Here is a 24,048-nt window from a genome sequence, read left to right as displayed (position 1 = left end):
CCTCTGCTCTACTCACTTCACATTATTGACTGTGTGGCTAAGCACAGCTCCAACGCCACCTTCAAGTTTGCATATGACACCACGGTCATAGGCTGATTCAAAGGTGGTGACGAATCAGCATATAAGAAGGAGATTGAAAATCTGGCTGAGTGTTGTCACAACAACAACCTCTTAGTCAATATTAGCAAGAGCAAGGGGCTGATTATTGATTTCAGGAAGAGGAAACCAAAGTTCCATGCGCCAGCCTCATCAGAGGTGTAAAGCATCTGCAACTTTAAATTCCTTAATGTTATTACTTCGGACGACCTGCCCTGGTCCCAGTACATAAGTGCAACTACAAAGAAAGCACAGCAGTACATCTGCTTCCTTAGGAATTTGCAAAGACTGTATGGCATCTAAAACTTTGCCAAACTTCTATAAATGTGTAGTGGAGAGTATATTGACTGGCTGCATCACAGCCTGGTTTGGAAACACCTAAACCCTTGAACAGAAAATCCTACAAAAATTAGTGGATATGGCCTAGTCCATTACAGGTAAAGCCCTCCCCATCATTGACCACATCTACACAAAGTGCTATCGCAGGAAATCAGCATCCAACATCAGGGACCACCACCACTCAGGATGTGCTCTCTTCTCGCTGCTGCTATCAGGAATAAGGTACAGGAGCCTCATGACTCACACCTCCAGGTTCAGGAACAGTTATTACTCCTCAACCATCAGGCTTTTGAACCAAAGGAGATAACTTCACTCAACTGCACTAGTCTCCATCATTGAAATGTTTCCACACCTATGGATTCACTTTCAAGGACTCTTCATCTCATGTTCTTGGTATTTATTGTTTATTTATTTATTATTATTATTTCTTTCTTTTTGTATTTCCAGTTTGTTGTCTTTTGCACACTGGTTAACCACCCAAGTTGGTGCGGTCTTTCATCGATTCTATTATGGTTATTATTCTATTATGGATTTACTGAGCATGCCTGGAAGAAAATGAATCTCAAGGTTGTATATGGTGACATGTGTGTAATTTGATAATAAATTTACTTCGAATTTTGAACTACTAAAGAAAAACCTCTGGTTTTCTCTAGGATAATTTCACTATTAAAATGTTCATTTTTCTCTCAGTGAGATTATTTCTCTCAGTGTGGATGGTAACTGAATTAAGCTTGTATTGCGTACACTGAACAACCCTCGCCTACTGTACTCGCGCTATCAGTAAGAATATGCCTTCAATGGTTCACAATGGTCTTTGGAAAGCACCAATGAAAAATAATATCTAAATTAAAGGCTTACGTGACTTTCAAGGTTAAAAGTTAATTACTCGAGAATGTCTTAGCCAATTGAGCTGAGTTGCAAATGGTAATGAGTAAGGAGGTGTAGGGGCAGGTGTGGCACTTGTTCCGCTTTTTTTTAGTGCCAAGAGGGAGATTAGTGGGGAGGAACGAGTCGACAAGGGAATCACATGAGGAATGATCCCTGTAGAAAGCAGAAAGTGGGGTGAAGGGAAAGATGTGCTAATTGGTGGGATCCCGTTGGAGATGACGGAATTTACAGAGGATTATGTGCTGGATGCGGAGGCTTGTGGGATGGTTAGTGAGGACAAGAGAAGCCCTATCCTTGGTGTGGCGATTGGGAAACAGGAACTCCTGGTGGCTACCCATTTCAATTTTACTTCCTATTCATACTCTGATACGTTAGTCCATGGCTTCCTCTACTGTCACAACGTGGCCGCACTCAGATAGGACGAGCAAAACCTTATATTCCGTCTGGGTAGTGTCCAACCTGATGACATGAACATTGATTTCTCAAACTTCCGGTAATTGCCCCCCATTCATCATTCACCCATTCTTGTTTCACTCTCAAACATTCTCTTTGTAGCTGCCCATTACGTCCCTCTGGTGCTCCTCTCCCTTCCCTTTCTTTCATGGTCTTCTGTCCTGTCCTATCACATTCCTCCTTCTCCAGCCCTTTATCTCTTCCACCAATCAAATTCCCAGCTCTTTACTTTACCCCTCCCCCCCCCCCGGTTTCACCTATCAACTTAGACTTCTTCCTCCCCTCCCCCCACTATCTTCTTTTTCTGATTTCTTCCCCCTTCCTTTCCATTCCTGACGAAGGGTTTCAGCTTGAAACGTCGACTGTTTATTCCCATCCATAGATAATGCCTGACCTGTTGAGCTCCTCCTGCACAGTGTGTGCATTTCCAACATCTGCAGTACCTCTTCTATCATTATACCTCTATCCTGCTATATTTTATCACAGGAGAATACTTAAAATGTCACCTCACTTATTTGTTAAAATTGTGTATTGATCAAAGCAGTAAATAAATTCGACAGTTAAAGGATTATTTCTCTCAGAGTGGATGGTAACTGAATTAAGCTTGTATTGCTTACATTGAACAATCCTCGCCTACTGTACTCGCACTATCAGTAAGATTATGGCTTCAATGGTTCACAATGGTCTTTGGAAAACACCAATGAAAAATAATATCTAAATTGATACATGACTTTCAAGGTTAAAAGTTAATTACCCTAGAATGTCTTAGCCAATTGAGCTGAGTTGCAAATATAGGAAAAATCCAGATTCAACGAAAGAAGAAAAATTCTAGCACACACAGTATGGAAATAATATCTTAAGCGGAATCAAACCCTCTAGCTAACAATATTGTGGAGTCCTGGTGTTACCCCTCAGAATTCACCTGCAGGAAACACAGCAATCTAGCTCACAGCATTGTACGTCAATGATTTATGTGTCATGTGCCTTAGGAATCAACTCTCAATTTTTCTGCTATTAAGAGTAGGAGGGCCATGACAAACTGCTCTCCAGCAGTGCTCCTGCTTCAGCAGTATTGGATAAATGTCTTTAAACATTTTCAACACTTTAAAACCACAAGTTCAGCTTTATAAATCAGCTAAGACCTTCATGCCAGGAGATGATTAATTGGTCAGTGCATAACTGAACTGTCTTTCCATCATTTTCCGATGTCATATTTTATCTGCAAGCTGATAACACCAGAGAATTTTATTGTGATAAAAAGAAAGCAGAGACATCAATAATTAATCATAGCCCACACAATTTGTCTCTGGTTACTGAGTGACTTTCAAGTAAGGCAGTGTCAAACATTAGTGTAACCCCTGTGATACTAAAATAATTCCAGCGGAAGTTTCTGCTTAGTTATATTGGTAAGGGAGACTATCATAGTACTTTGTAATTATGTTTACACCTCTTCAGTGCTTACTGTGGCAAGATATTATTTATAATCTATCATTTCACATGATATTGAGTATTTTGAAATCAGCAAAGGATAAAGTCAGACATAAAGGTGACTAACTTGAAGATTTTCCTTGACATTGCAGAAAGCCTCAATCTGAAAAGAGTGCCCTCTGGTGCGCTATTTAGATCTCTCAATCAGCATGTTTCAGAGGTGTGGCTGTTAAATAAAGATGAGCTGAGTTCTGCCGAACACTGAGACCGCGTGGTATCCTCTCAATAAATTCTAGCAGCAGATGTTGTCTTCACCAGGATCCTTTGCAAGTGAATCCCCATTGGCGCATAATTTCACACACAAACCTCTCCATAATCAATAAATAATAACAAATCAGCAGCTTCAATGACAACTTATTATGGGACATTGAAAATCAACAAGTGACCAACAATGAAAATGGCTAAATTGAAAAAAATACACAAATTTTCAAAATCTGGAGTGAAAACATAAATGCCAGCATTGACCGTGGGTCTGAGTTTCTTTATTGAAAGGTCACAGTGCAGATGTGCATCTTTCGCCTCAATTCAGTTAATTCTTCATTTTAGCAGAGTTGAGCATTTGAACTATAATATGCAGAGTGAAAAAATATATACAGATATTACATAGTTTGGGAAGAATAATTCTCCACCTTGCATATACATTGCTAAATTGTGTTTTTGATGCTTAAGTTCATGGGAAAAAATGATAAATAGTGAGGAATATTGGAAATATTCTGAGTGGTGAATGAGCCTTAAATTGCTCCCTAAATGGGACTATTACATCTGCTCAGTAGAGTTTAATTTTGATGAAGAAAATTATTTAGTGCCCTATTTTCCTGAATTTACTTTCCAACCTTTTTTTTTGTTTTACTCAGTTAATACCTCTCAGGTTTTACCTGGGGTGCTTGGTTGGAATTACATGCTGCTATTAAGTGTAATGCTAACATTGTAGATTAGGAACTGAAATAGACAATGTGATTTTCAAGTTGTATGAATCTGCCATGACAAATGAGACACCAACTGAGTCAAATAACCATTAAGATGGATACAAAAGATATTACAGCACTATTTTGAAGACCATAATTATTACTATTGGTACCTGTTATATTTTGTAACTCCAAAACATAAAACTAATTGCAAGAAAAAGACGGGAGCCCAGGAGAACGTGTCTTAATTTAATTTTTAATTTCAGCAAGACATGCATGTATGATGTGGAGGCATAATGATGTGTACCATACAAATTCTTTTACATATAAACTGTAATGAATTATATAAGCAAAGAATGCTTAATCAAACAACATATTTATAATGTTACACAGATGTTACTGAAATATTAAATACACTAAATATTCCCTACCTAGCTATAAACTCCAACTCAATATAGAATGCATCTCAATTCAAATATGTAACGTATTGCTTGCTCTCTCTCTCTCTCTCTCTCTCTCTCTCTCTCTCTCTCTCTCTCTCTCTCTCTCTCTCTCTCTCTCTCTCTCTGTATATGTATATATATGAAACACTCTGATTCCCTTGGCTGCGGTAGTCTAGGGAAGACAAACTTGTGAGATTGAGGCGTGTTCAATCCCACCCCAAACCCCAGTTTGTGTGCATGCTGTGTCATTTGCTACTCTTTCTCTCACTGTGTATATGTATATATATGAAACACCCTAATTTCCTTGGCTGCAGTAGTCTAGGGAAGACAAACTCGTGAAGCTTAGACATCTCTCCCACCCCAAGCCCTGGTTTGTGTGCATGTTGTGTCATTTGCCACCCTGTTACAAATTAGTGCCATGAAATAACAGACAGTACACTGCATACAATTAAAGGAATTATATTTATGAATCTTAACAAAAGGGTTGGTAAAGAATAACAAAAAGAAAAGGGCACATTCTAATTAAACAGTCATGTGTGCATAAGTTGGAGCTCACCTTGAACTTCTCTGTCACTCACGTGCTGGTCCCTCGGTCGATATGAAAACACACTCTACCTTCCGAATGTCACTCGCAATCCATCTCGAACAAACGGGTCTCCCACTAGATCGTTTGCTACGACCAGTTCTCCCCAGTGTCTTCCCTCTTCATCTCCTCATGAACAAAAGCCCCAAGCCCAGCCTTGGTGTCCCTCACTGGACAAACCTCTCCTCAATTCCTAATTGGACGGCACACATCTCTGCCCAATCTCAGGCTCAGGGGACTCCTCTATGCTGGTTTTTGGAGTTAACTTGAGGACTGCAAGAAGTAGTTCTGACAGTTCTGGACAGGTTTCTTCTGCACATGTTGGCATCCTGAACAGTGCATGCCGAGTTTCACTGGACAATATGGTTCATAGCATGTGAATAGTGTCTGACACACCATTTTATTTGCCCTTTGGAAAGCAACCTCACACTACTTTGCCTATTGTTACTTCTTCCTGATTTGTTGTAATGAGTTCAAGGTGTGGTGCACAGTAGCCAGGTTTGGCAGGAACCTGTTGTAGTAATTGACAAATCCTAAAAAGGACCCCAGCTGTGACATATCCTTTGGCCTTGGGGCATCCACCACTGCTTGAAATTTCTCAGCACTCTTGTGTAATATTTGTGTGTCAATGTGATCACAGTAAATGATGCTTGGTTTAAAGTATTCACACATGTATCATTGTGCTCAGAGCCTGTAATCTTCAAATCTTTTTAACACTGTCTTGAGATTTTGCAGATGTTACTTGTCATCATTACTAGTAACAATGATGCCATCTTGGTAACACTGAGTGCCTGGGAACACTTGCTCTACTCTCTATATGCACATGACTGTGTGGCTAGACATAGCTCAAATACCATCTATAAATTTGCTGATGATACAACCATTGTTGGTAGAATCTCATCTGGTGACAAGAGGACTTACAGGAGTGAGATATGCCAACTAGTAGAGTGGTGCCACAGCAACAACCTGGCACTCAATGTCAGTAAAACGAAAGAGCTGATTGTGGACTTCAGGAAGGGTAAGATGAAGGAACACATACCAATCCTCATAGAGGGATCAGAAGTGGAGAGAGTGAGCAGCTTCAAGTTCTTGGGTGTTAAGATCTCTGAGGATCTAACCTGGTCCCAACATATCAATGTAGTTATAAAGACGGCAAGACAGCCATTAAACTTTATTAGGACTTTGAAGAGATTTGGCACGTCAACAAATACACTCAAAAACTTCTGTAGTTGTACCGTGGAGGGCATTCTGACAGGCTTCATTACTGTCTGGTATGGGTGGGAGGGGGGCTACTGCACAGGACCGAAAGAAGCTGCAGAAAGTTGTAAATCTAGTCAACCCCATCTTGGGTACCAGCCTACAAAGTACCCAAGACATCTTTAGGGAGCGGTGTCTTAGAAAGGCAGTGTCCATTATTAAGGACCTCCAGCACCCAGGGCATGCACTTTTCTCCTACCTCAGGTAGGAGGTACAGAAGCCCAAAGGCACACACTCAGCGATTCAGGAACAGCTTCTTCCCCTTTGACATCTGATTCCTAAATGGACATTGAATATTTGGACACTACCTCATTTTTTAAAAATATACAGCATTTTTGTTTTTGCACGTATTTTTAATCTATTCAATATATGCTATTGATTTACATGTTTATTTATTATTATTATTATTTTATTAATTATTTTTTCTCTGCTAGACTATGTGTTACATTGAACTGCTGCTGCTAAGTTAACAAGTTTCACGTCACATGCCGGTGATAATCAGCCTGATTCTGATTCTGAGAGCAGGTGCAAATGCTACTTCAAAAATAAGCCTACTATAGCAAAAAAGCCCTTTGTGAGTGTTTATAGTGAGAAACATTTTGGACTCTTCTTCCATCTCCATTTGTTGATAGGCCTCAGCTAAGTAAACTTTGTAGAAGTGTTTTCTTCCAGAAATGTTTGCAAAGATATCCTCTATAATGAGCAGAGAGTATTGAACTACTTTCAGTATTGGTTTGATGGTGACCTTGAAATTGCCACAGATCCTGACGGACTCATTCTCTTGGCTACTGAGTGTCACTATCTCAGAGGAGCTGTCCTGGGCCTGTCAAATAAATATTTTTGCAAAGAGAGCACAACAGTGTCTCTACTTCCTCAGGAGTCCGTGAAGGTCTAGCATGTCATCGAAAAACCATGGCAAACTCCTGTAGACGTGTGGCAGAAAGTGTGTTGACTGGCTGCATTATGGCCTGGTATGAGAACATCATGTCTTTGAATGGAAAGTACTCAAAACACAGTGGATTTGGCCCAGTACATTATGGGTAAAACCCTCCCGACCATTAAGCACATCTACATGAAACATTGCCATAGAAAAGCAGCACCCAGTATCAAAGATTCTCCACCACCATGCTTGCTGTTGCCATCAGATAGAAGGCACAGGTGTTTCAGGACTTGCATCACCGTTAATACTCATCAACATTATGGATCCTGAACAAAATGAGATAATTAGACTCATTTAAGGACTCTGTTATGTTGTTATTTCATGCTCATTATTCATTGTTACTTAGTCATATCTCCATTTGCACAGTTTATGTACAGTTTACGGTTCCTGATGTTTACAGTTTACAGTTATTGTTCTGAGATTTGCCAAGTATGCACACAGAAAAAGAATCTCAGTATTGTATATGGTGTCATGCATTTACTTTGATAATAAATTTTACTTTGAACTTTGTACTAGGACTACTGGCATTTTAAAATGGCTTTCACTCAACCTTAGAAAGAATTCTTTCAGCCTCCATGTGATCTAGTTCACTGGCATTTTTTTTAAATCTTGGAAGGTATAAGGAACTGGGTGGGCTTTGTAAAACTTGAATGCAGAATTTTCAGTGAACACTATTTTACCCTTGTTATGTTTGAGTTTTCCAATACCATCCTTGAACACTGCTGTGGCATCATCTATTATCTCTCTTAATTCACTTTCAGTTGACTCTATTGAAAATTGTGACTGTGTCTCCAATCCAATTGTAGCTATCTCAGTCAATCACAGGACCGCAATGTTGGCATTCTTGTTTTTACTATATACAAACCCAATGTGGCTTGTTGGATATTGTATCACTGTTACAAATGTCATTTCTACAGAAATGATCTTTTCCCCAGTGTAAGTTCTTAGTTGGATACTTTAACACTTCAGTTCAGTATCTTTGAAATGCCGTTCAAACTCGTTTTGTGCAATGAGGTAAACAGTCAAGCCAGTGTCCAATTCAATTTTAATTAATTTGCCATTCTATTCTGTTGTAAGGCATGTTGCCTGCGTATTGTTAATTTTCACATTGTAAATCTTAAGGCTACTCAGTTCTGTATCACTCTCATCATTATCAGATTTTTCACCACCAGCATGAACATTAGTGCTCTTTTGAAACTGCAACTTGACTTTTTGCCTTTTTCTCTGTACTGTTGAGACCAATTATTTTTGACTGCCCAACATCCTACTTTGTTACATTTTCTGCAAGTTTTGCTTTTAAATCTGCATTGCTGTGGAGTATGTGAGCCTTTGCTACAAGAGTAACACAATTTGTTTGGATAGGGTGGTTTCTGTTCAGGTGTTGCAATTTTATTCACTTTCATTTTCATTTCTGACTAACTCAGTTCAATAGATTTCAATAGGTACATTTAATGTCAGAGAAAGGTACCCAATATACATCCTGAATTTTTTCTTCAGAAACATCCATGAAAACAGAGGAGTTCCCCATAGAACAAATGACAGTGAAATGCTAGAATCCAAAGCTCTCCCCAACTCCCCCCTCACACACATAAGCAGCAGCAAGGCAATGAACCCCACCTCCCCCACCAGCAAAAGAAAAACATTGGCACCCCCCACTGAGCACTCAAACGTGCAGCAAAGCATCAATAAAGACACAAATTTGCAGCACCCAAAGACTACTTGTTCACCTGGTAGTTCAACATACCGCAGGCTCTCTCTCTCCCTAATAAGAGAAAAAGAGGTCTCCCCATTTCACAAGACAGCTCGCTGATTTATGGTGCTAAAAGTCTGTTGTGTTGTTTATTCTGAGCTCTGTGCCCAAAGAACTTGGTTACCTGGGCACACAGCCAGCAGCCAGCTCGCTGCTTTTGATCTTCCATGTACTCCCACAACACATCAGGTGGCAGCACCGGCCTCGAATCAGCCCAGCTCCAGAGCCATGAAAATCCAGCACCTTGAAGGTGCACTATTCATCTAGGCCGTGTCCTTGGCATATTGAAAAGCAGCCGGCCGTGAGGCCCTGAGAGCAGATCCCATTTCCGCAAAGAACCAAAGTCAGCGTGTAACTTCAGGTCAGGAACTTCAAAAGAACTTTGAAAGGGGGAAAAAAAGAGATATCAAAGATAGAAATAGAGCTGTTCCCAAACCTGCAAGCAAAAGAGTCGTCGTTAGGTGCCACCAACCTCCTAAGCTTCAATTGCACATCTGTCTACTGTTTCCATTGAGACAGCTATTTCAACTGCTTTTTTAAATGTGAGTTGTGCTTCATTTAAGAGCTGTTTTTGAATGCTTTCTTGTAAGATTCCACAAAATCAATGATCTCTCAGTGCATCATTAAGCCTATCACTGAACTCACAACGGTCAGACAATTTCTTCAATTCAGTCACATACGCTGAAATAGACTCCCCTTCCTTTTGATTCTGCTTATGAAACCTAAAGCATCAGAAATCAACGATGGTTTTGGTTCTAAGTGTCCCTGCATTACTCACGATATCAGCAAAGCTCATTTCAGCTGGTTTGATTGGAGCAGTTGAACTTCTAAGCAAACTATATATTTTAAAATTCAATGCACTCAGCAAAAGTGGCACTTGCTTCTTATTGGTGATTTCATTTCTGCATGCATATTCCAGTTATCCCTTGTGCAAACAAGCATGTCTATCTTTCTGAATCTGCCAGCCATTTTGTATTTGTGCTCTTTTTGTATTTATGATTATTATCAACAGCTACTCACTGTTTATGAACCCATGGATTCTTCTGCTTTCTGTCTTTTTTAAAACTCGAATGTCTTTCTCCTATTGTGAAGAAAAAAAACATGCTGCCATTTTCAGATACTCGACCAATTCTTGCTAAACTTTTAAAAAAATACTCAAATCTCTCTGTGCTTCAACAGGTAGGTAGTCATCTCAGGTTCGCTTAACACTGAGCAATGTTTGCTGCTCAGTCATTATTAGTAAGGACAGATTATCTTCTCATTTTCAAGCCATCGTTTGCAAGAGTTTGCTTTATGCACATCAATTGCCATGTTATCCCATGTCATAACTGTATATTTCAAATACATAACTAGCTTTAAAAGGCATTGGGTCATATTATAAGATCTTAAAAGCAGAAAGAAATACACACCGTTTTCTCCTTTTCAAAATGGAAGACCATCACTTGAGTAATGCGCAGGTTTATGTCAAAACAAAATCTGGTATTACCCTTCACTTCAGTGAAAGTAACAAGTTGTGGCTAAAGAACAAGGTTCACTGATATTCCAGGCAGTCCTTCATCCAAGATATTACTATCTAGTAATATCCCCATGGATATTACTAGACAGGGAGGTAGCAAGTCTGAGGAAAACATGGGAAGTTCAGCCCAAATAAATTAGTTTTAAAAGGGCTTGTTGCTGTGGTTGACTGGCCCCAAACAATCTATCCAAAGGATCATAATTAATACCTCTTGTACCTAGTAGATGCAGCTTGCACTAGACAGGTTCTTGTCCATTATGTTACATTGTCTAACTAGTGTAGGCCCCAAATGTGAATGGTAAAGCAGCTTGATATCTGTTTGAGACTGTTGACCATTTAAAGTGTAAATGGAATATAATTTTGCAGATCTTGTTCGTAGTTTTGCCATATTGCCCCTCCTCTTTCAGATTTGATGCACACAAGTGGCAGCTAGTGGTGGAACCAGTAAAGCTCAGAACCCCTTCCTCAATCATTTTCTCATCCCCTGACTGTCTCCATTTTGCTGCCAGTGATGTGAGTTACCCATTGTTGGCACGGCCCGTAGATTCAGGTGAGCCACTGCTGTTCCCATGTCAGCACTGACTAATTCACTGTTCAGTCCCATTCTAGCAAGCATCCAAATTTTGGACTAGTCTTCTCCAGTTGGCCATCCTCTAATGATCTAATGTTTTGCTATTGAGGAATAAAACTGTATTTATTCCACTGGTGTGACAGTGAATATAAAATCATAAAAGCCATGAGCAAGGGGCAACAATGGGCTCCTCAGTCCTCCTCCACATTCTGATAGCCAGGCAACATCTATGGTAAAAAATTACAGTCCACATTTTGGGCCGAGACTCTTTGACAGGACTGGTGAAAAAAAAAAAGTGCTGCTGGGATTTCCAGCATCTGCAGATTTTCTCTTGTCCACAATTCTGATAATGGCTGAAACAACCTTGACCTCAATATCCTCCCATTCTTTCTCCATTCCTCTTGATTCTCTTTTAAATATCCATCAGATTCCTCTCTGAATATATGGAATGACTTCACCTGTACATCTCTCTATGTAGAAAATTTCTGCCTCTGAGAAAATATTCTCCTTATCTCCATTTAAAATGTGTGATCCCTTACTCTGAAATTATGTATTGTGTCCCCTAGTTCTAGGTAACTTCGCTGTGGAGAAGCATCTTCACCATATCGACTTCTCATTCTCTGCATCTGATATGTTTCAGTAAAATCTTCTAAATGTTATGAATGAAGGCCCAACCTGCTCATTGCTTCTTCATATTGCTTGGCCTTCATTCCAGTAATCAACCCAGTGAAGTGTCTCCGCACTAACTCTTATGTAAGTAGCTTATTTCCTAAATATTGAGATTAAAACTGCTCTCTGGTGTTCTTGTTTGGGAAACCATATCCGTGTTAGAAGGAAGCTTTGATTCCTGTGAGCATAAGCTCTCTTGCACAATCACTTTCAAAGCTATTAGAATCATATGAAAGGACAATCAGCAATATCATGGCACATAATTCCAACTGCAGCTTATGTTACCTCCAAATAATGCTTCAACATTTTTATTATTGAGACAGAAATACCTCCTTAGAGAGTAGTTTGTGATTCATTGATGTAAGGATCTGCAATTATGTGACATCCATCAAGAGCTTAAGACAATTTGTGTTATAGAGAGTACTTGAATGATTACCTCAATCACTCTAAGGGCCAGCCATTTGAAGCATGCTTCATTTAAAGTGCATGTAACCAAGCTCAGACATTTTGTCACGCATTCGAAGAGCCAGCCACTGTATTTCTGTTCATACTTTTCAAATCAAGCCACTACATGGATGAGATTTCAATTCTTGATACCTTTCCTGACTTGGAGAAACTGCAATTACTCTGGCATTATCTTAGTAACTTTGCCACACTTTCCACCAGCCTCTGTGCTAACTACCTCGAGTTAACCGAAACACCTCACCATTGTAGCATATCATTCAACTCTGAGCTGAGCTTTACGCATTTCATAACAAACATTGTTTATTTGTATCTCAAAGGTTGCCACTTCTTCAGTCTTATTCCATAGATCAGTTACTTCTTGTCTAGATCAGCTCCATCTGTCCAAACGTCTGTTGACCTTCCTTGACCAAAACATTGTCCTTGTGGCCCATCTCAGCTGATCTTTTGCTAAAGACTTCACCTTGCTTTTGCCATCCCTTCCTTTGGCTCTGCCTCATACTCACTGGCAGTCTCACACTCAGAAACAGCCCACGACCATGCTGCCTCTTAATGAAGATAGAATTAAAATCTATTATTAGTATTACATCACCATTTTACATAATTTGGGGATTATTTTTCTTGAGAAGCGTTTGAAAAAAAAGGCAGAAACTGTGTATGGACAGTACAGTGGGACAAGTCACAAGAGCTTCTGCAGATGCTGGAAATCTTGAGCACCACACAAAAAAAACTGGAGGAACTCAGCAGGCCAGGCAGCATCTATGAAGGGAAATAAATATGGGATAAGTGCCAGCTCGAACTTAAATTCATGAGATAAGTAATTTAAAGATTATACTCATTCACCTTGAAAACTTCAATGTTCTTTGTACATTGTATGAAATTCAATACAGTGAAGTATAAAGGGATTTATTTTGATCGAGATATTATTTAAGCTTCTTGGCTTTTTAACTGGAGGCAGTGGTGCCAAACCTTGAAATAATGTTGATTGTATAACAGGATGCCATTCTTCGAGAAGAATCTGAAAGTCTTAAAGTAGATGAAAAGCAGATTTAATGGAATGGTACCAATAATGAAATACCTTATATACATGGACTGTTGAGGAAAATGGATGTATTCTCCTTAACACACAAAGGGAGAATACATTTATAGGTATTCAAAAGTTTGTATAGAGCAAATAATGTGATTTCTTGGAAGTATTAGAAAGATTAGTAACCCAAGGATAAGGATTTAATCTAATTAATGCAAGATCTCAAAGCCTCCTGACGGGCATCTTTGTACAGCAAGCTGTACTGATTTGGAATCTGTTACCTGAAGGGTTCAATAATAACATTCAAAAGAGAATTGGTTACATATTTGAAAATGTCAATGTCATCCTCTGTTTTACTTTAGTATTCAGAAATCTATCTACCCCAACCTTGAGCATTCTTAATGACTCAAACCTCCATGACTCCTAAGGTAGCAGTTTCCAAAGACTGACACCTCTGCATAAAGGAATTTCTCATCGCTGTCTTCTGTAGCCAAAGCTTAATTTTGGAGAAGCAGACTCTCAGGTAAACCTCTCAGTATTGCATACAGTTCTGGTCACCTCATTATAGGAAGGATATTGAGGCTTTGGAGAGGGTGCAGAAGAGGTTTACCAGGATGCTGTCTGGATTAAAGGCCAGAGGTAGGACAACTTGGGTTGTTCTTTTCAGGAGAGTCAGAGCTGAGGGGAGAACTAATAAAGGTTATAAGATTTAAGAGGCACAGATAGAGTAGATAGACAGTATCATTTTCCCAGGGTTGAAATGCCTAATACTAGAGAGCATGCATTTATGGTGAGAAGGTTTAGTATTCAACGGAGATGTGAGAGCCAAGTTTATTGCACAGAGAGTGTTGGGTACCTGGATTGCACTGCCAGATCTGTTCAGAATTTTCAATGTTCTATTTTAATATTAGAGAATGTATACAACTTGAAATTCTTACTCTTTGCAGGCATCCATGAAAGAAAACCCCTAGGAATAGAAACATAGAAACATAGAAACCTACAGCACAATACAGGCCCTACGGCCCACAAAGTTGTGCCGAACATGTCCCTACTTAGAACTACCCAGGCTTACCCATAGCCTCTATTTTTCTAAGCTCCATGTACCTATCACGGAGTCTCTTAAAAGACCCTATCGTATCTGTCTCCACCATCATCACTGGCAGCCCATTCCATGCACTCACCACTCTCTGCGTAAAAAACTTACCTCTGACATCTCCTCTGTACCAAGCACCTTAAAACTATTCCCTCTCGCGCTAGCCATTTCAGCCCTGGGAAAAAGCCTCTGACTATCCACGTGATCAATGTCTTCATTATCTACAACACCTCTATCAGGTCACCTCTCATCCTCCGTCACTCCAAGGAGAAAAGGCCGAGTTCACTCAACCTATTCTCATAAGGCATGCTCCCCAATCCAGGCAACATCCTTGTAACTCTCCTCTTCATCCTTTCTATGGTTTAACTCTCCTCTTCATCCTTTCTATGGTTTGCGCTTGCACTGGTCGCCTCACTTCCTGTAGTGAGGCGACCAGAATTGAGCACAGTACTCCAAGTGGGGTCTGACCAGGGTCCTATATAGCTGCAACATTACCTCTCGACTCTTAAACTCAATCCCACGATTGATGAAGGCCAATGCACCGTATGCCTTCTTTACCATAGAGTCAAACTGCGTAGCAGCTTTGTGTGTATTATGGACTCGGACCCCAAGATCCCTCTGATTCTCCACGCTACCAAGAGTCTTACCATTAATGCTATATTCTGCATCATATGAACCACCTCACACTTATCTGGGTTGAATTCCATCTGCCACTTCTCAGCCCAGTTTTCAATCCTATCAATGTCATGCTGTAACATCTGACAGCCCTCCACACTATTCACAACACCCGCAACCTTTGTGTCATCAGCAAATTTACTAACCCATCCCTCCACTTCCCCATCTAGGTCATTTATAAAAATCACGAAGAGTAAGGGTCCCAGAACAGATCCCTGAGGCCTCTGGTCACTGGTCACCGGTCTCCATACAGAATATGACCAGTCTACAACCACTCTTTGTCTTCTGTGGGCAAGCCAGTTCTGGATCCACAAAGCAATGTCCCCTTGGATCCCATGCCTCCTTACTTTCTCAATAAACCTTGCATGGGGTACCTTATCAAATGCCTTGCTAAAATCCATATGCACTACATCTATGGCTCTACCTTCATCAATATGATTAGTCACATCCTCAACAAATTCATTCAGGCTCGTAAGTCACGATCTGCCTTTGACAAAGCCATGCTCACTATTCCTAATCATATTATGCCTCTCCAAATGTTCATAAATCCTGCCTCTCAAGATCTTTTCTATCAACCTACCAACCACTGATGTAAGACTCACTGGTCAATAATTTCCTGGGCTATCTCTCCTCCCTTTCTTGAATAAGGGAACAACATCCACAACCCTCCAATCCTCCTGAGCCTCTCCTGTCCTCATTGATGATGCAAAGATCATTGCCAGAGACTCAGCAATCTCCTCCCTCGCTTCCCACACATGTAGCCTGGGGTACATCCCATCTGGTCCTGGTGACTTATCCAACTTGATGCTTTCCAAAAGCTCCAGCACATCCTCTTCCTTAATATCTACATGTTCAAACTTTTCAGTCCACTGCAACTCATCCCTACAATCACCAATATCCTTTTCCGTAGTGAATACAGAAGCAAAGTATTCATTAAGTACCTCCGCTATTTCCTCTGGTTCCATACATACTTTTCGACTGTCACACTTGATTGGACTTAATCTTTCACATCTTATCCTTTTGCTCTTCACATACTTGTAGAATGCCTTGGGGTTTTCCTTAATCCTGTCTGCCAAGGCCTTTTCATGGCTCCTTCTGGCTCTCCTAATTTCATTCTTAAGCTCCTTCCCTCTAGTCTTATAATCTTCTAGATTCCTATCATTACCTAACTTTTTGAACCTTTCGTAAGCTCTTCTTTTCTTCTTGACTAGATTTACAACAGCCTTTGTGCACCACGGATCTTGTACCGTACCATCCTTTCCATGTCTCACTGGAACGTACCTACTCAGAACCACATGCAAATATTCCTTAGACATTTGCCACATTTCTTCTGCACGTTTCCCTGAGAACATTTGTTTCCAATTTATGCTTCCAAGTTGCTGCCTGATAGTCTCATATTTCCCCTTACTCCAATTAAACATTTCCCTAACTTATCTGTTCCTATCCCTCTCCAATGCTGTAGTAAAGAAGATAGAATTGTCATCACTGTCTCCAAAATGCTCTCCCACTGACAGACCTGACATCTGACCAGGTTCATTTCCCAATACCAGATCAAGTCCAGCCTCTCCTGTAGGCTTATCTACATATTGTGTCAAGAAACCTTCCTGAACACATCTAACAAACTCTATCCCATCTAAACCCCTTGCTCTAGGGAGATGCCAGTCAATACTTGGGAAATTAAAATCTCCCACCACGGCAACCCTGTTTACTCCTTTCCAGAATCTGTCTCCCTATCTGCTCCTCAATGTCCCTGTTACTATTGGGTGGTCTATAGTTATTGACCCCTTCCTATTCCTAACTTCCACCCACAGAGACTCTGTAGACAACCCCTCCATGTCTTCCTCCTTTTCTGCAGCCATGACACTATTCTGATCAGCAGTGCTACACCCCCACCTCTTTTTCCTCCCTCCCTGTCCTTTCTGAAACATCTAAAGCCTGGCACCTGAAGTAGCCATTCCTGTCCCTGAGCCATCCAAGTCTCTGTAATGGCCACAACATCATAGCTCCAAGTACTGATCCACGCACTGAGCTCATCTGCTTTGTTCATAATACTCCTCGCAATAAAATAGACACATCTCAAACCATCGGTCTGAGCATGTCCCTTCTCTATCATATGCCTATCCTCTCTTCCGCACTGTCTCCAAACTTTCTCTATTTTTGAGCCAACCTCCCTTTCCTCATTCACTTCAGTTCAATTCCCACCCCCAGCAATTCTAGTTTAAACTCTCCCCAATAGCCTTAGCAAACATTCCCGCCAGGATATTTGTCCCCTTTGGATTCAAGTGCAACCAGTCCTTTTTGTACAGGTCACACCTGTCCCAGAAGAGGTCCCAATGATCCAGAAATCTGAATCCCTGTCCCCTACTCCAATCCCTCAGCCACACATTTATCCTCCACCTCATTCTATTCCTCTACTCACTGTCACGTGGCACAGGCAGTAATCCCGAGATTACTACCTTTGAGGTCCTGCTTCTCACCCTCTTTCCTAACTCCCTGTAGTCTGTTGTCAATACCTCCTCCCTTTTACTACCTATGTCATTGGTACCAATATGTACCACAACCTCTGGATATTCTCCTTCTCACGTCAAGATGTCACAGACGTGATCAGAAACATCCTGGACCCTGGCACCTGGGAGGCAAATTACCATCTGTGTTTCTTTCTTGCTTCCACAGAATCACCTGTTTGACCCCCTAACTATGGAGTCCCCTAACACTGCTGCCATTCTCTTCTTTTCCCTACCCTTCTGAGCCACAGGGCCAGACTTTGTGTCAGAGGCACGACCACTGGTAGGCCGCCACCCTCCCTCCCAACAGTACTCAAACAGGAGTACTTATTGTTAAGGGGGACAGCCACTGGGGTACTCTCTAGCTTCTGCTTCTTGCCCTTCCCTCTCCTGACTGTTACCCACTTTTCTGTCTCCTGTGGTTGCAGGGTGACTGCCTGCCTATAGCTCCTCTCTATCATCTCCTCACTTTCCCTGACCAGAAGAAGGTCATCGAGCTGCATCTCCAGTTCCCTAACCCGGTCCCTAAGGAGCTGCAGCTCGACACGCCTGGTGCAGATGTGGCCATCCAGGAGGCCAGGATCTCCAGGACCTCCCACATCTGACACTGAGCACAGAAAACCAGTCTCACACACGTACTTTCTGTCTTAATTTTAAACAGATAACCTACCTGGCCTCGACCCTTTATTGCTGAAGCCCCGTTGAGCCAAAGATTTCCTACTCTGTCTCCCACTACTCCGTCACCCGCTCTGTAAATCTGTCTTCTTTTTAAACTCTTCCCGTTGTTCTCACTGGCTGACCTCCACCGCTTGCGCATTCATGCCCCGTTTAAACCGCTGAAGAATAAATGACAGAAAATGTTAGAACCCCAAAGCCCCCCTTCCCCCATACAAAAGCATCAACCTTACCCCCAACTCCTTCCACTTGCTCCAGCGAATGCATCAACCCCTCTCACCCACCAAGCAAACACTAGAAAAGACCCCAAAGAGACTCTGATCTAGAGTCCATCAAAAACTACTGTCCATCCCAACACTTCGACATCTCAAACAAGCTCTCTCTCTCTCTCTCTCTCTCTCTCTCTCTCTCTCTCTCTCTCTCTCTCTCTCTCGTGGGGGAGAGAGGTATCGCTCCCGCAACAACAAGAAGGGAAACCAGCAACTTTCTGTTTTGATGTTACAATCTGCATGGCTTGTCTGAGTTCCCTTACTTGAGGACCAACAGACTCTCATTCACCATCAAGAGAAAGAGAAAGAGGAGGAGAGTTCACTTAAGTGCAGGGGCCTTTTCTCAACAGCAGTGTACGCTCCCCGCTGTCTCGATGTTTCAATCTCCTGTGATGTTTCAATCAGTAACGCTGCCAAGGAACCGGGTCATCCACAGGTCTGCACCCCAAAGATGCTCATCTTCCAAGCCACACCTGAAGATATCGAAACGGCAGGCCACAAGGCAAATCCGAGAGTGAGAACCCTTCGCTTACAGAGAACCATAATTTGAGCGACAGCTGTAGATGACGGACTCCAGCAGGACCCCAGCCACCTTGAAAAGGAATAAAACAGACATGAAAAGAGAAGAATACACTGCTTCATGAATGACTGGAAGAATGTCTGTAAAAACCTCTGGTGCCATGATTGGGTCCTCCCTCGCCAAGAGACATTTAGACAGGCAGATGAGTGTGAAGGAAATAGAAGGATATGGACATTGTGTAGCCAGATGGCATATTAGTTTAGTTGGCCATTTGTTTACTAATTTAATTAGTATGGCACCATATTGTGGACCGAAGGGCCTATTCTTGTGCTGTACTCTTTTATGTTCTAAGTTAGAATTATGCGTATTTCAAAAAGAATACACTCAGCTTCTGCAACTAAAGACAAATCTTATTCAGTCTTAGGATATTGAAGGATAATACCCTCATTTCACAAATTGATCTATAAATCTTTGCAGATATTTCTCCAAAGCAAATACATCTTTTAGTTATGGTGACCAAAACTGTACTCAGGGCTCCAATTAAGATACTCACAGAGCTCTATAACACAGGAGCAGGCAATCCAGCCTATGTAGTCTGTGTCAAACTTTTATTCTGGCTGGTCCCGCTGGTCCCATTGGCCTACACCTGGACCATAGCCTTCTATACCCCTCACATCTGTGTATTTATTCAAACTTCTCTTAAAAGTTGAAATCGAATCCGCATCAGCCATTTCTCTGATAGCTTGTTCCATAGTCGCACCTCCTAAATATCCAATTAAGATCTTCCCTGTCTTTGTTGGCTCCACACATTGAGGCTCCACGATGATTCCCAAGTGGACCAATATTGTCCCTTGTTATCCTTTTGCTCTTAATATATTTAAAGAAGCCCTTAGGATTCTCCTTCACCTGGTCTGTCAGAGAAACCTCATGCCTTCTTCATTATCCCTCGTTAGTATTCTCTTGCACTGTGTTATGCTTTGCAACTCCAAAAACTAATAGAATGAAAGATCCAGGAGCCAGAATGCATGTGCATGGTTTCTTTTTCTTAATTTCTTTACTCGTGTCCATCTTACAATTAAGCTCTAATGAATTATGTAAACAAAAATTGCTGAATCAAGCAATATATTTACAATAATAATCAAATGTTACTGATATATTAAATACACTACAGTCCTCTAAACTCCAACTCAATGTAGAATGCATCTCAACTGAAATATGTAACGTATTGTTCTCTAGTCAACACATGCACACAGTATACTACATAATCCAACTACTATATAGATATCCATAGTACAGTAAATTTTAAATTATCCCATTCAGGCCTGAAGATTTAATCACTGTGGCAGATTTCTTACTCTTGTAGGATAACATCTTTCTTGAGAAGGGTGGGGTGGTCACTCTGCTTGGCAGGAGACACTTGTGGCGGTGAATCAATTTCAAACTATGGTACTCCTCTATGGTGGTGGTAGGGGTTGACTCTGGGACTGCACAAAGTCATTCTCACAGCTCTGGTCACCTTTCTTCTGGACTTGTTGGCATCCTGAACAGTGATTGACAAGCTTCACTGGATGATATGGTTCATAATGTGTGAGTACTGCTCCAAATGTCACTAGTTCTGCTGCCTTTTGGAAAGCCAGCTCACGCTGCTTTGTCCATTGCCATTTCTCCCAGATCTGTAGTAATATGTTCAAGAGGTAGAGCACAGTAGCCAGGTTTGGCAGGAACCTGAGATTGTAATTGACAAATCCTAAAAACTGCAACCGTGATATATTCTTTAGCCTTGGGGCATCCACCACTGTTTGAATTTTCTTAGCACACTTGCGTCGTGCATCAACAATTTGACTACTACAGGTGATGCTTGGTTTAAAGAATTCATTCTTGTTGTTTCATGCTATGGGCCCATAATCTTCTAATCTTCTTGCACTGTCTTGAGATTTTAGAGATGCTCCTGATCATCCTCACCGGTAGCAATGACATCATCCAGGTAGAACTGACTGCCTGGGCAGCCTTGCAGCACCTGGTCCATAGCTCTCTGCCAGAGTGCAGGGGCAGATGCTGCTCCAAAAATAAGCCTATTATAACGATAAAGTCTTTTGTGAGTGCTTATGGTGAGAAACACATTGGATTGTTTTTCTGTCTCCATCAAAAGGTAGGCCTCAGCTAAGTCCACTTTCCTCCAGAATGCTTTGCAAAGCTATTCTCTATCCTGGGCAAAGGGTATTGATCTACTTTCAGTACTGGTTTTATGGTGATCTTAAAATCACCACAGATCCTGACAGACCACTGAATTCTTTCCAGGGTTGACTATGGGCTCCACTCCACCTTGGAAAGAATTCTTCAAACTCCATGTAATTTAGCTGACTTGCTACTTTATCACTGATGGCATAAGGAACTAAAAAGGCTTTGTAAACCTTTGGTGTGGCATTTTCACATAACATTATTTGACCATTGATATAGTTGAGTTTTCCAATGCCATCCTTGAACACTGCTGTGGCACCATCCAGTATATTTTAAAATTTTCTTTCAGTTGACTTGTTTGCTTTCAGTGTGACATGCAAATGGTGGTTGGTTTTACAGTCAAATTGTAGTTGTCTCAGCCAATTTTGGCCCCAGAAGATTACTGAAATATTAAATCCACTGCACACTGGCCTGTACATATCAGGAAGACTTACTTAGTTTAGTACTTGGATCCCTTTGCAATAATGGGTAGAAAAAATTTTGATCTTTGTTTGCCCCACCTGCATATTTCTTTTCTGCACTACATAAACCTACATGAAAAGCTCTGTCCTATTTAGTTAACTATTGGAACACTTGTACCATATTAGAACTATACTCCTTTTAAAACTAAAACATCCTTTCTGAGTCACTGTATCCCAAACTATGGATAGTTCATTGTGGGAGAATTGATTTCCTTCATTGTTGTTTCATTTTGAGTCAATCATAACTATTTCCTTTGCAATCCACAATGGCAGGCCTTTTGAAGTAATTCTTCATTCAAACATTGGGAGCATAAAATAACAGGGGCAAAAGTGGAGCTAACAGCATCTTAAGCCTGCCCCACCATTCAGTAAGAGTCAGTTGATACAATCTTGACCTCAAAACATTTCTCCTGTTTTCCACCTGTGCGCCTTGACTCCCTTCTAGCTCAGATATCTGTTGCCCTCTGCCTTGAATAGAATCAGTAACTCTTCCTCCACTAATTCTTTATGTCAGCAAGTTCCAAGCCCAATGAGGGAAGAAATTCTGCCTTCTCTCCATCTTAAGTGAGTAATTCCTTATTCAGACATCATGCAACCACCCCTCCCCCCCCCAGATTTCCATTTGGGAAAACATCTTCTCGGCATCACCCTGTTAGTCTCCATCAGCTTCTTGCATGTTTCAAATACATTACCTTTCATTTTTCCAATTGCAATGACAGGGTGATCTAATTTGCTCAATCTCTCTCCATATTCAACATTATCATTCCAGGAGCCTTGTGAACTTTCTATCACTACCTCCAGTGTAAGTATATGCTCCTAAAACAAGGAGTCCATTGTAACTGTGGCCTTAAGTTACATCAATTCTTCCTGCTGTTACATTCAAACTCTTACAAAAAAAGCCCACCCTTCTTTTAGCTTTCCGAATTGCTTGTTGTACCTACATGCCCGATTTTTTTCTATGCACCAAGAACGCTGGATCCCTCTGTATCACATTTTCCAGGTTGACTTTACTTAAATGCTCATTTGCTTCTTTCTTCTTTCTTCCAAAAAGCATTATTGCACAATTTTATTCCATCTGCCAACCTCTGGTAGTAAAGCTGAGTTATCAACAAAGGATGCCATGTCATTTTGTCACCTTGAAAGAGCAGTAAAATTCATAGTTTTATCGAGTCATAAGTACAGAATCGGACCCTTCAGCTTCACTTGACCACTCCGACTGGGGTGTTAATCAAAGCAATTCCCATCTGCCTGCATTCGGTCCACTTTCATAGCTGAATTCAAGTGAGAACAAGCTTATTTGCCAAAATATATGAAGTTATGGCACTTCTGAGTGTTAAAATAATTCCACCAGCCCCACCCCCATCTCAATCATAACTCTATCATGTAATATAATATTATATATTACTATTATCATATTATTAAGTTAAGAATGTGAATTTTGGGCAAATGGGGTTCATTACCCATGGTTGGCAGCTCATCTAGAAGAAGGAAGACTCTAATCTCATACCTCCACTGCCTTGCAGCTATATCCATTCATGGGAGTAAACCCTGAGGGAAAAATCTGGAGCTAGAGTCCTTAAGGCAGTCCTATGTTGAGTTCATCGCTGACTGACACCACCTGTGATGCTGTTGGTACAAAAGTGTATCAGTCTCTGCCGTTCTTTGGGTTCATCAGATGCGTGCAGAGGGGAGCTCGCTACATGGGCAACAATTTGCTTTCCATATCGTACTGCTCAATCTTACGTATCTAGACAACTAGGACACAACATCCACGGTCGACCTTGACTGACGGGGGCCTCAATCACTCACAAAAATGTGAATAAAATATGGAAAACTGTAAGAGATATTTTTGAACATAAAATCTAGTCTTTACAAGTTTTATGTAGCTGCGATTCAGCTCATTGGCAGTTAGCATGCCCATTTCACTGCATTGGATTTCTCTGCCAATTGACCAAATGTTTCTCCAGACAGGTTTGCTGGGTCTTCAAAGCCAAATCCTATCAAGGTTTATTGGAAACATCATAATCTGTTTCTTATTTAACATGGTCCAATTTTTAGTGTTGATTTACCGGTTCTTTTGATAAATGCTTCACCCATGGCACTGAATCTTCTCTGGAAGGTGGAGATGGCTGAGTAATGAAATGAGTAGTCAGAATCTACCCTTTGTCACATTCAATTTCCTTAGTCGTCATTTGTGCTCAATTTTCATTGCAATTTAAGAGAATT

This window comes from Hemitrygon akajei, chromosome 17, assembly GCF_048418815.1.
Source record: "Hemitrygon akajei chromosome 17, sHemAka1.3, whole genome shotgun sequence".
NCBI lineage: Eukaryota > Metazoa > Chordata > Chondrichthyes > Myliobatiformes > Dasyatidae > Hemitrygon > Hemitrygon akajei.
Note: the sequence above shows the minus strand (reverse complement) of the source record.